Source organism: Dendrobates tinctorius, unplaced genomic scaffold (genome assembly GCF_039654945.1).
Source record: "Dendrobates tinctorius isolate UK_male_01 unplaced genomic scaffold, ASM3965494v1 ptg000086l, whole genome shotgun sequence".
NCBI lineage: Eukaryota > Metazoa > Chordata > Amphibia > Anura > Dendrobatidae > Dendrobates > Dendrobates tinctorius.
Genome location: NW_027361754.1, coordinates 14,310,866 through 14,323,318, shown reverse-complemented (window position 1 = coordinate 14,323,318; position 12,453 = coordinate 14,310,866).

Genomic DNA, 12,453 nt, shown 5'->3' with positions numbered 1-12,453 from the left:
GGAGCTATTACAATGCAGGAAGGTATCCTACAATGCAATAGATGAGGCTCCAAAAAATAAGCTAATACTAATCTGGCTGCGGCTGAAGGGCACAAGCCAGAAAAAAGGCTCCCCTATCTACTCCTATATAGTATTTGCAACCAACCAATGTAGATGGATATGGATGGAAGCACACTAACAGGAGAAAAAAATCAGGAAAAATGAGCTGCAATAAAACAAAAAAAGGACTATGTATGAGGCAGTGGCGCACGCTGAGCGGACTACAACCAGAGGTGGCTGCAGGACACACTACAGCGTGAGCTGCACTTACATAGACCTTGCAGACAGCTGTGAACAGCGCTGCAAGGCAAAAGAAAGCTACAGTGATTGATAATCTTGCCTGGGTAAAGCACAATATTATATAGCAAATCACTGTCTCTAACTGTCCCTCAGAGTCTTGAACAGCAGCCTCAATACAAAAAGGGGTGGGGGAACAAGAGGCGCAATAGTGCCCTATCACTAGTGACACTACGATGTGAGTGGTGTAATGCAGTTCCACTCACCTATTCCAGTTGTGTGACCCACAACTGGCTTGAAGACACAACACAGTATCAGCTGCTGCAGGACTTCCACCAACCACTCCAATGTGGAAAAACTACCAGAGAATATGGGAAGCAAGGTGTACCACAGTCCGCGCTGCTGAGTCCACAAAATTACCTGGGATGCAAGATGTTGTAACAAAGTACTTCTTTATTCCTTCCTACATGTTTCGGCGCCCTTCCTGGCACCTTCCTCAGGGATTCGAACAGCAGCCTGTCCTTAACTGAATTCACAGCAGAGTGAACCCTAAATGGCGGTGGCAGCGGCTTTTATAGTGCATCATGACATCATTTCAGCAGCCAATCACAGCCATGCCATTAGTTAACATGCCTACATGCCTAATAGGATGTGCCCACACTTCTGTGGATTCCTCATTGGCTGAATCAAATCAAACTGGCTCATTGCATACTTCAGATTCCGGTGTTTGATATGCAAAAAGTATCGGAACTCAGTATCGGAATTCCGATACCGCGAATATCGGCCGATACCCGATATTTGCGGTATCGGAATGCTCAACACTAATTCTGGCATCTTTTTTGTCAGAGCTCCGCTCTGGGGTCAGCTCCACGCAACTTCAATTCCCCAGAACCCTTAACTCCGCTCCTCTCCTTTCCCTCTCCACAGGCCAACCGCTCAACAGAATTAACTGACTCCCGACCAGAGAGCACAGCTCCCCTGAAGTCACGTTTAGATCTCCCCCCTCTGGCCTGGAACAGGAATTGTGATGCATGCTGTGGATTACCTAGCATGGGATCCCCCCTGCCTCCAGGCATGACGTTACCCCTAAGAGGGAGGCAATGTCACCATGGCAACCGGACTTGGGGGTGCCACATTCCCCTAGTTCATTTCAGTACCACCCGGACTGAGAAAACATAACAAGAATAGTTAATAACAACAATAAATGAAAATCTACAAAGTCTTAAAAATGTAGAAATTACCGAAACCCAGAAAGAAAAACAATAACACAGTTACTGTGGTGCCTAGTCCTTATGCTGCCGTTCGGGAATTGCCTTTGTCAGCGTACCTGGGGTTTGGTTGGTGGGAACCACCTTAGCCCACTTTGTGTTTTGACCCTGGGTGTGGCTACAGGGTACTCTGTAGGTGGGCCTGTTTTTCAGCCACGCCAGCAGCTTATTTTCAAGGCCAAGTCGGCATAACAATTTACAAGTAAGGTCCTGGCCCCACATAGTACTGTGGCCCAATGGTCCTTCAACAGGTTATTACAAATATTTAAAAGTTCACTCTCTAAGCCTCTGTAGGCTCTCATGCTCAACGGTTGCAATTATACACATTATTAACTTATTTACATTTTAGTCCCTATACTGGGCTGGGACCTGACCTCTCGTACTACGGCTGGATATACGCAATACTGGTATCTCTAATGACTTAGCCTGGCCTAGTGTGTTTGTTGTTTATGTTGTGGACCTACTAGTGTCTGTGCTACTGGTAGGCCTGCATCTTACTGGTAAACTGGGCAGCCGTCTGCGTCTTCTTAGACTCACCATGGGTCTGACAGTTTCACCGCTAGCAGGGGGATTTTCACGTTCCACTGCAGATGTGGCATCTGTTACTGGAATCGATGGGTCTACAGTCTCTGCTGCTTCAGGTGCAGTAGGCTGGGGAAAGATCAGGACAGGTACTACGATGGCTTGATTCACCGGCGTCCAAGAACGGGGAAAGTCTCCAAGAATGGTATGGATCTTCTCTTCCACCTCTTCTATGGGTTGAGGGACATCTTGGTCATCCTCTTTGTTTCTCAATTGGTCAGGGCATACTTTCAGATGATCCTTCGACACTGCTGCTCAGGTTTAATAATAATAATAATAATAATAATAATAAATTTTATTTTTATAGCGCTGACATATTCCGCAGCACTTTACATTTCAGAGGGGATTTGTACAGACAATAGACATTACAGCATAACAATAATCACATACAGTAGATTATAACAAATACCAAGAGGAAAGAGGGCCCTGCTCGCAAGCTTACAGTCTATGAGGAAAGAGGTAGACACGAAAGGTGGGTGGTAACAGTTGCCCTGATTGTATGGACCAGCCATAATGTTAGGTGTGTGACAGTACGGACACAGAGGGCTAATGGATGCATAAAGCATGTGGGAACATGATGCAGGAAATCTGGTTATGGTAAAACTTTTGGCTGTGCCACACAGGGGTAGATTAGGTTAATGTGTTGAGGCGATAGGTTTCTCCTCCATCCACCTTACTGACGAGGTATACCTTGGTATTAACAAAGTTTGAAGGCATGACAGTATATGGTTCAGCCTCCCACTGATCGTCCAGTTTGTGCATCCTCCTCTTTCTTTTGAGTACCTGTTCTCCCGGTACTAAAAGAGTAGCCGGAGCTTGTTGGTTGTGGCTCTTTTCCTGTCTCTGCCTGGCTTGGGACATACTTCGTTCCACGCACTCTTGCACTTTGCGATATTGCTGCTGCTGCTCTGTATCCCAGTCGGCATCAGATGGTGTCGTTTCAGGTGTTACAACTCCCATGTCCAAGTCAATGGGTAACTTGTCAGGTCTCACCCTCATCAGGAAGGGTGGGGTGCAATTGCTTGAGTTTACCAGGATATGGTTGTATAGATCTACCAGATCTGGCAGCCTCTCTGGCCACAGGTTTCGCTATTCCAGGGGCAACATCTTCAACAGGTCAATTACCACCTGTTTCATTTTCTCGCACATGCCATTTGTCTTCGGATGGTACGGCGGTGCTCTGATTTTCTTGCAGCCTTGGTCGGTGACCACTTGTTCAGGGTAACCATGCGGTTGACAAAAGTGTTCTTGAAACGCTTTGGCTGCTGTCTTCACGGTTTAGTCTTTGACAGGCACGACAACCAGGAAGCTTGAGCAATGGTCAACGATGGTCAGAGTGAAGGTGTAGCCAGTCCTACTATTCACGTGATCCAAAGCTACCAGATCAAGCGGTGGCTTTGTGATGATTGGCTGTAATGGGGCTCGCTGGCTGTTACCGTCTTTCCTGCTCAAGTTGCATGGGCCACATTCTCGGCACCACTTCTCAATGGCTTTCCTCACGCCAACCCAGGAAAATTTGTCACAAAATAGGACTTCAAGCTCCTTTCACCCGAAGTGCCCTGCTCCATTGTGGTATGCCTCTAAACCATTGGTGCATCCTGCTTCGGGACTACCGCCTGCCAGACCAGTTCATGTGTGCGCGAGTTGATGTTCCTCTGACACAGCTTACCCTCATAGATGAACAGCCTAGCCCTCTCCTTCCATAACTGCTGTGTTTCCTATGGAGCATCTGGACCAGGGTATGAGTCAAGTTGTGTTAGCAACTCCTTTACTAGATGGACTGCCGGGTCGCTATCCTACGTCTCTGCCCACTCATGGTGGGGCAATGGGTTAAATGTGGCCTCTTGCATGACATAGCGCTTGTTCCTCATGCAATGGGAGCACTAGGCCACGTCGTGGTGGTGGAAGGCTGGTAACTCAATTTCTTATAGGTCTTCTGGGTCTTCTCCCCATCTGGTAAATTGGGCACCCTGGACAGTGCATCAGCATTAGCATTCGTATGCCCCTCTCGGTACTTGATGGTAAACTCGTAGTTGGACAGCCGGGTCATTAGAGTTGAGCGAAACGGGTCAGTCAATTTCAAAAATCGCCGACTTTCGCCAAAGTCGGGTTTCATGAAACGAAACCCGACCATAGCGTGAGGTCGGCCATGATGTCGGCGACCCGAGCGCCAAAGCCGCGTTTCAAATGATGCTTCCAGCGCCTTTTTTCAGCCAATGATGGAGAACGCACACTGTCGGCAACGCGATGACATAGGCAGCGGCCAGCACCATCTTAGAGAAGGGCATTGAAGTGATTGGCTGGCTTTGTGTGGCGTCACAGTTGGTATAAAAGACTGTGAACGCTGGCCGCCATCTTACTTCTGCTGATCTTACAATAGGGAGAGGTGCTGCTGCTGATTCTGAACAGGGAGAGCGTTAGGCAGGGAAGAAGAAAAAATAACTGCTTCTGCTGATAGCGCTTTTCACTGTCCAGTTAGTGTGCAGTGAAAGGGGAGGATTTTTGTTGTGTGCAGCTGCGCTGGTGGTGATTAGGCTGCCTTTTAAAGCTACCTGCTAGCTGCATTGCTGTGTGCACACTGCTGTTCAAACTGCTTTTTTCAAAGCACTACAAATTTTATTACTTTGTCCTGGTGAGTTAGTGAGCGTTCAGTTTTTCACACATCGTCTAGCGGTGTACGCTCCTCACACACTACCGTGTACCGGCTGGTATCACGGACAAATAGAAGCTATCTGGGTGTGACTCTGGAAGAAAAAGCTGAGGAGTTTTTCCGTTTTTCCAGACCCACACCTTAGAGTTGTGTCCGTTTTTCAAACAGTTTTGTATATCTGCTGTTTGATTACAGTCAAAACTTGACAGAGACAGCGTGTGTCTGTCCGTATACAAATACACGGCGCTTGACAATTTTCCATACAGACACCGTCAAGCGGTGTACGCTCCTCACACTCTACCGTGTATTCCAGCTGGTATCACGGACAAATAGAAGCTATCTGGGTGTGACTCTGGAGGAAAAAGCCGGAGTTTGTCTGTTTTTCCAGACCTACACCTTAGAGTTGTGTCCGTTTTTCAAACAGTTTCGTATATCTGCTGTTTGATTACAGTCAAAGCTAGACAGAGACAGAGTGTGTCAGTCCGTATACAAATACACGGAGCTTGACAATTTTCCATACAGACACCGTCTAGCGGTGTACGCTCCTCACACACTACCGTGTATTCCGGCTGGTATCACGGACAAATAAAAGCTATCTGGGTGTGACTCTGGAAGAAAAAGCTGAGGAGTTTGTCCGTTTTTCCAGACCTACACCTTAGTGTTGTGTCTGTTTTTCAAACAGTTTCGTATATCTGCTGTTTGATTACAGTCAAAACTAGACAGAGACAGCGTGTGTCAGTCTGTATACAAATACACTGAGCTTGACAATTTTACATACACACACCGTACAGCGGTGTACGCTCCTCACACACTACCATGTATTCCAGCTGGTATCACGGACAAATAGAAGCTACCTGTGTATGACTCTGGAAAAAAAAAACGAGGAGTTTGTCCGTTTTTCCAGACCTAGAGCTTAGAGTCGTGTCCGTTTTTCAAACAGTTTCGTATATCTGCTGTTTGATTACGGTAAAAACTAGACAGAGACAGTGTGTGTCAGTCTGTATACAAAGACACAGAGCTTGACAATTTTACGTACACACTGTACAGCGGTGTACGCTCCTCACACACTACCATGTACCACCTTCTAGCACGGACAAATAGAAGCTACCTGTGTGTGACTCTGGAAAAAAAACGAGGAGTTTGTCCGTTTTTCCAGACCTACACCTTAGAGTTGTGTCCGTTTTTCAAACAGTTCTGTATATCTGCTTGTTGGATTACGGTCCAATACATACTGTGAGAGCGTCTGTGACTAACATAATATACACGTTGATTTAATTTGTTTAATACACCTTACACAGCTGGACGCTCCTCTTACAGTACCATCTCTCTGCTGGTATTTTGGTTACATTTTCCCAAACATAAGGAAGTATGGTGGAACAGGCCGCAGACGTGGGCAGGGGGGCGCAGCTGGTACTAATGGTGGTGGTACATCGGCTGGTTCTGGCAAAAGAACAATAGCAGCTAAGGCAGGAGGTGTTGAGCCTGCGTCATCCTCTGGCCCAAGAAGGCCTGTAAGGTTGCCTTTTCTTGGAGTAGGAAAACCGCTTTTAAAGCCGGAGCATAAGGAACAGGTTTTGGGGTACATTGCCGAAACAGCCACCAGCTCTATTGCCTCCTCTTCTGAACGGTCGAAACCTGCAAGCATGGAGTCGTCAGTGCAGGGTTCTGGTCATAAAAACCCCTTTCCTTGTGTCCTTCACCCCCACCAAAAGTTAAGAATGCGGCAGCCCACACTGCAGATTACTCTATGGAGCTCTTTTCACATACCATGCCTGGGTTATCCAGTCAAATCCTGAATTCCCCAGTCCAAGATGAATCTTACATGGACTGCACTGATGCACAGCCACTGCTAGATGATTCTGCTGGTACATTGACCCACAGCACTACATTGGCCTCGCAGTCTATTGAGCCAGAATCTGACCCTGATGAAACCCAGGTGCCCTTTCCCGCATACCATACCACCTTACACGGTGACACAGAGGAAGGTAAAGAGGAAGGTGCAGATGACTTTGAAGAGGAGGTGATGGATGGCCCATTTCTGGACCCGGATTGGCATCCATTGGGGGAGGAGGGTGGTGCTGGCAATAGTTCAGATAAGGAGAAGTATCCGCAACAGGCATTGACATCACAGCAGCGGTTATCTAGCAGGTCCGTAGCTGTCCTAAAACGTGGAACAAAAACTAAAAGAGTTGCAGGACAGCTTGACCAGACGGTCAACTTAGCACAGCGTGCAAGGCCAGAAAATGTTTACCATAGTAGGAAGAGTGCAGTGTGGAACTTCTTTGTCCAAAATCCTACTGATGAGGCAAAGGTTACATGTAAGAAGTGCGGAAGGACCTTTAGCCGAGGTAAACAACTCAGAAATTTGAATACCAGTTTCATGCTTAGACATTTAATCAACATGCACTTGCAAGCGTGGACGCACTACAAAACCTCAGGTAGCACATGAGCACCTACTCTGACTGAAGGTAGCCAACAACGCTCCATCGCTACCCCCACTGTAAGACCACCGCCACCATTAAGCACACCTCCTCTTCCTCGGACTTGCCCAATTACGCCCTTTGCAGCAGCTGAATGTCCAGCCAACACATCTACATATGCCAATTTTTAAACCTCCCTAACTGGGCTGCCCACCCCTCCCCCAACAGCTGGGGTCAAGACCTGGTGCACCCCGGCAAGTGCCGTTTCTCTGAATAGGTGGATGAGCCCACTGATGGCCGCCGACAATGGCACAGGGCCCCTCATAGTACAATACAGTGTCTCAGACGGTGGGAGGGCCCGCTCACCGTCAGACACACCAGCGTACTATGAGGGGCCCTGTGCCAGTACCGTCGACCACGATTGTGCCCCCCCGCTTGGTCACGGCCACAGCACTTGCAAGTTGCAATACTTACCCTTCCCTGCTCCACCGCTGTGTAGTCTGGGAAGTTAAATCCTTCACAGGGACTGCCACTCAAAATTTGGTGTATTGATCAATGATGGTTAAGATGTAGCTATGACCTGTTCTGCTGGCCTCTACCTTCAGATGATCAATGGCTACCATTTGAAATGGACGTCAACTTACAAGCGGATGCAGTGGTGCTTTATGATCACCTTTCACAGTTGTGATAGTCACAGACGTGTGACATTCCTGCCACCATTTTTCAATGTCTCCTCTCATGCCAATCCAATAGAATCGCCTACGGCCTGTGGCTTCTGTCTTTTGCACTCCAAAATGACCAGACACATCATGATAGGTAGTGAGGACCATGGGTACATCTCTCCCTGTGATCACAATTTGATGGAGACGAGTAATGGTGATGTGATCCACGCTACTGCGATAAAGCAATCCTTTCTTCACAAAGAACCTTTTTCGCTTTCTCCACAGACACAGTAATTGAGGGTCTGCATCGCCTTCTCAACACATACCGGGAGGTTTCCCCGCGATGAGTAATTCCAAAATTTCTGCTAACACTCGACTTTGCGTCTTTACTTGTATCCATGTAGTTTCCAGTAGCGGAGATTCTTGACTGGCTTACTGAGATTGAAATGTATACTAAGATTTAAAAGTACCACAATACTGTACACTGATGTACGCTATGAATACCTTTCCCTTTTTCTACTTTTTTCATTCTGGTGTAATACATAGTGAGCCTGTGAGTATCTGTGTCTGACTTTGGAAGTATAGACGGAAATTTAACCCTAGACTGGACACACCTGGTATGTGCTGATACAGTACCTTGTTTCAAAAATTTGTATTAAGGTCTCATCTGTAGGATAACCAACTGTGTGGGGGACCCTCTTCTTGCCACAGACAAACACGAGACTGAGTTTGTATTGAACAGGTCTGTTTTTAGGGCCCATCCTTCTGTCAACAACAGCAATTCACCACAGCCGTTTCACATTTCTCTCTACACAGGCCCCGGTACCTTCACTTCCTTTGTAACTATAATCGTGGCGTCCTCTGTGGCTCTTCCACTGTGGCTGGCCTAGGCCCAACCATCACAGCGCTGCGCCAGTCTGAGCACACCGTCCGTATGATAGCCCCATGCGTCTTCGTCTTCGGCTACCATCCTCTGGCCCACCCCCCATGACCGCCTCAACTGGGACACGCCCCCGGAAGAAGCCCGTGCGAAACGCGCGTAGGGGTGAGGGAGGACACGTCACACTGCGCCACCAATGTTCCACCTACTTTAAGGTAATTTCACAATTGTCCCATGTCTAATACTTACATTGGAATTACCCAGGCTATTTTTACAAGCGCCTTTCAATTTCATGGCCGTGATTTTTCGTTATATATTGTTATGGGTATAGTGATTGTTTCTTTATTACAATGGGTATCGCCTTGGTAGTGATATATTTATCCTCTTACATTGGGGAACAAGTGGCATATGAATGAAGTTTTTTACAGATATTGTTCTTTAATAGTTATATTTATATAAGTTATAAAACTTCTATCCTGCATAAATTGGTATATTTATATGAAATAGATTAGAGTGGCGATATCAGTGTTTTGTTGTGTCTTCCACTGGGCATTGCTGTTTATCATGTATTAAAATATTGTAATAATAAAACTAATATTTTTTGTAATATTGCTGGATCTCTTAATTTTCGGGTACCTTTTTGGTGTTATTCCGAATAAAGGTTTGATTTATGTATTTAAGTGCCAGCTCTTGGGTTAGCATTTATCAGGACTCCTTCTATTTAATACTATACTATATATACCTTTTATCTGGTGATACTGTACCTTTTTTCAACTTGTTATTTTATTGGGTAATCAATACTGAGCCTGTGAGCGTCTGTGTATGCCTCATGAAATATATACGGAGATTTACTGTTATCCATAGACTGTATAGAGCTGTACGCTTCTGATACAGTACCATATATCTGCTGCTATTTTGGTCCATTTTCAAAAACATGAGGAAGTATGGTGGAAGAGAACATGGATGTGGGTGTGGAGGGCCACCTGGTACTGATGGTTGTGGTGGTGCATCTGCTGGTAGTGCCAAAAACACAATTGCAGCTAAGGCAGGAGGTGTTGAGCCAGCGTCATGGTGTAGCTCTGGAAGGCCTTTAAGGCTCCCTTTTCTGGGAGTAAGTAGACTGCTTTTAAAGCCGGAGTATCAGAAACTGTTTGTTGCTTACATTGCTGAAACAGCCTCCAGCTGTATCGCCTCCTATTCTGAAGTTGTAAAAAATGCAATCTCTGAGTCGTAAATGCAGGCTTCTGGTCAGGAGCAACCCCTTTCCTTGTGTCCTTCACCCACACAAAAAGTGAAGGATGTGGAAGCACACACCTCAGATTACTCCATGGAGCTCTTTTCACATACCATGCCTGGGTCAATTAAAAATAGGGCCCATCATGTACTGGAGCAATGTAAATGGGGCAGATCAAACACTGGAGCAGCATCTAAGGGGCACATTATACATTGGAGCATTACAAATGGGGTCCATTATATATGGAGCATTATTAGAGCCCATCATACACTGGAGCATCATCCATGAGGCCGATCATGTACTGGAGCAATGTAAATGGGGCAGATCACACACTGGAGCAGCATCTAAGGGGCACATTATACACTGGAGCGGAACAAATGGGGCCCATTATATATGGAGCATTATTAAAGCCCATCACACACTGGAGCATCATCCATGAGGCCCATCATGCACAGGAGCAATGTAAATGGGGCATATCAGACACTGGAGCAGCATCTAAAGGGCACATTATAACTGGAGCATTACAAATGGGGCCCATTATATATGGAGCATTATTGGAGCCCATCAGACACTGGAGCATCATCCATGAATCCGTGAGGCCCATCATGTACTGGAGCAATGTAAATAGTGCAGATCAGACACTGGAGCAGCATCTAAGGGGCACATTATACACTGGAGCATTACAAATGGGGCCCATTATATATGGAGCATTATGTGGAGCTCATCAGATACTGTATGGAACATTATATGTGACTAATTATTTGGTATGGAGAAATATATGGGGCTCATTATTCTGTATGGCGCACAATGTGGTGGCCATAACACTGTATGGAGTAATATACTGTCCTGTTTTTGAGCTATTGTACAATTTAAAATAGATCAGTCATGTCATGTAAGCAGTGAAGTATGTGTCATTATACTATACCTATATTTCTGTGGTGTATCGGAGCATCATGAGCTGTGGTATGTGTTAAAGGGGCGCACTGACACTCTTTGGCCCAGGGCACACGAAAACCTGGAGCCAGCCCAACCCCCCCCACAAATTTAGCCAAATAACCCCCAGTTTTCAATGCGTAGCTATTATTAGGAAGTAAATTAAGGTTGACAAGCTTCAGTTATAAGAATTGATGTTTTTGGCATTGAAATGGACACTGTAGGTGTGCTTACTGTCCTCCACTCCCTGCCGACTTTGCTTCCCCATTGACTTGCATTGGGTTTGGTGTTTCAGTCGGCCACCGACTTTTCCCTATAGTCGGCCGATTTCGTTCGACCCGACTTTTGCGAAAGTCAGGTTTCATGAAACCCGACTCGACCCGAAAAAAGGCAAAGTCGCTCATCTCTACGGGCCATCCATCGCTGTTCCAGTGCACCTAGCTTTGCGTTTTCCAAGTGAGTCAGAGGATTATTTTCCATGAAGACGGTAATCTTCGCTGAAGCCAGGGAGTGTTTGAATCGCTCGATCACAGCCCAGACTATGGCGAGAAACTCCAACTTGAAGGAACTATAGTCAGGGTTCCTTTAAGTGGGACGAAGCTTCCTGCTGGCGTAGGGAATCACTCTCTCGCTGCCTTTCTGCACTTGTAAGAGCACTGCTCCCAATCCCACATTGCTGGTGTCAGTGTAAAGTATAAATGGTTAGTCATAGTCAGGGTAGGCCAGGACTTCGTCTCCCATGAGAGCCAACTTCAACAGGGTGAATGATTCTTCTATCTTGTTGTTCCACTCGAACGGACGACTCTTGTTCTTGGCCTTCTTGGGTTGGCCCACTGGGAGGTCTTGCAGGGTGCGGCTATTTTGGTGAGACCTTTGATGAATCTCCGATAGTAGCCTACCAACCCGAGGAACTGCCGTACTTCACGAATGGTGTTGGGTCTTTGCCAGTCCCTGATAACGGTGACTTTGTCAGAGTCTGGTGCCACACCTTTTGTGCTTACTACATGGCCTAGGTACTGCTTCAAAAGGTGACATTTGGGCAGCTTCACTTTCAGGCCAAAGTTGGACAGGGCTTCAAACACCTCGGCCAGGTGCTTCAAGCGGTCTTCATAGGTCTTGTAGAAGATGATGATGTCATCCAAGTACAATAGATCCGCCTCGAAGTTCTTGTGCCCGAAGCAACACTCCATCAACCTCTGGAATGTCCCCGGTGCGTAGCAAAGCCCAAAAGGCATGAAGTTTAACTCTCATAAGCCCATGGGTGTGGTGAAGGCTGTCTTCTCGCTATCTGTCTCTGCCACGGGAACCTGCCAGTACCCACCGGTGATCCAAGGTGGAGAAATAGTTAGCAGATTTCAGGGCAGTTAATAGCTCCTCAATTTGTGGTAATGGGTGTTAGGTATTGGGGTTTCTTCCCCTGCACAGGAGGAATCCCGAGCCTTGCCTTCTGCGGTCTCCCATTCTTTCCTGACTGCAGAGGAGGCTGCTCAGCAAAGACATCGTTCCTGGTGTCTTGCTCAAGCTAGTGCTGTCGTGTTGGTTGCTGCT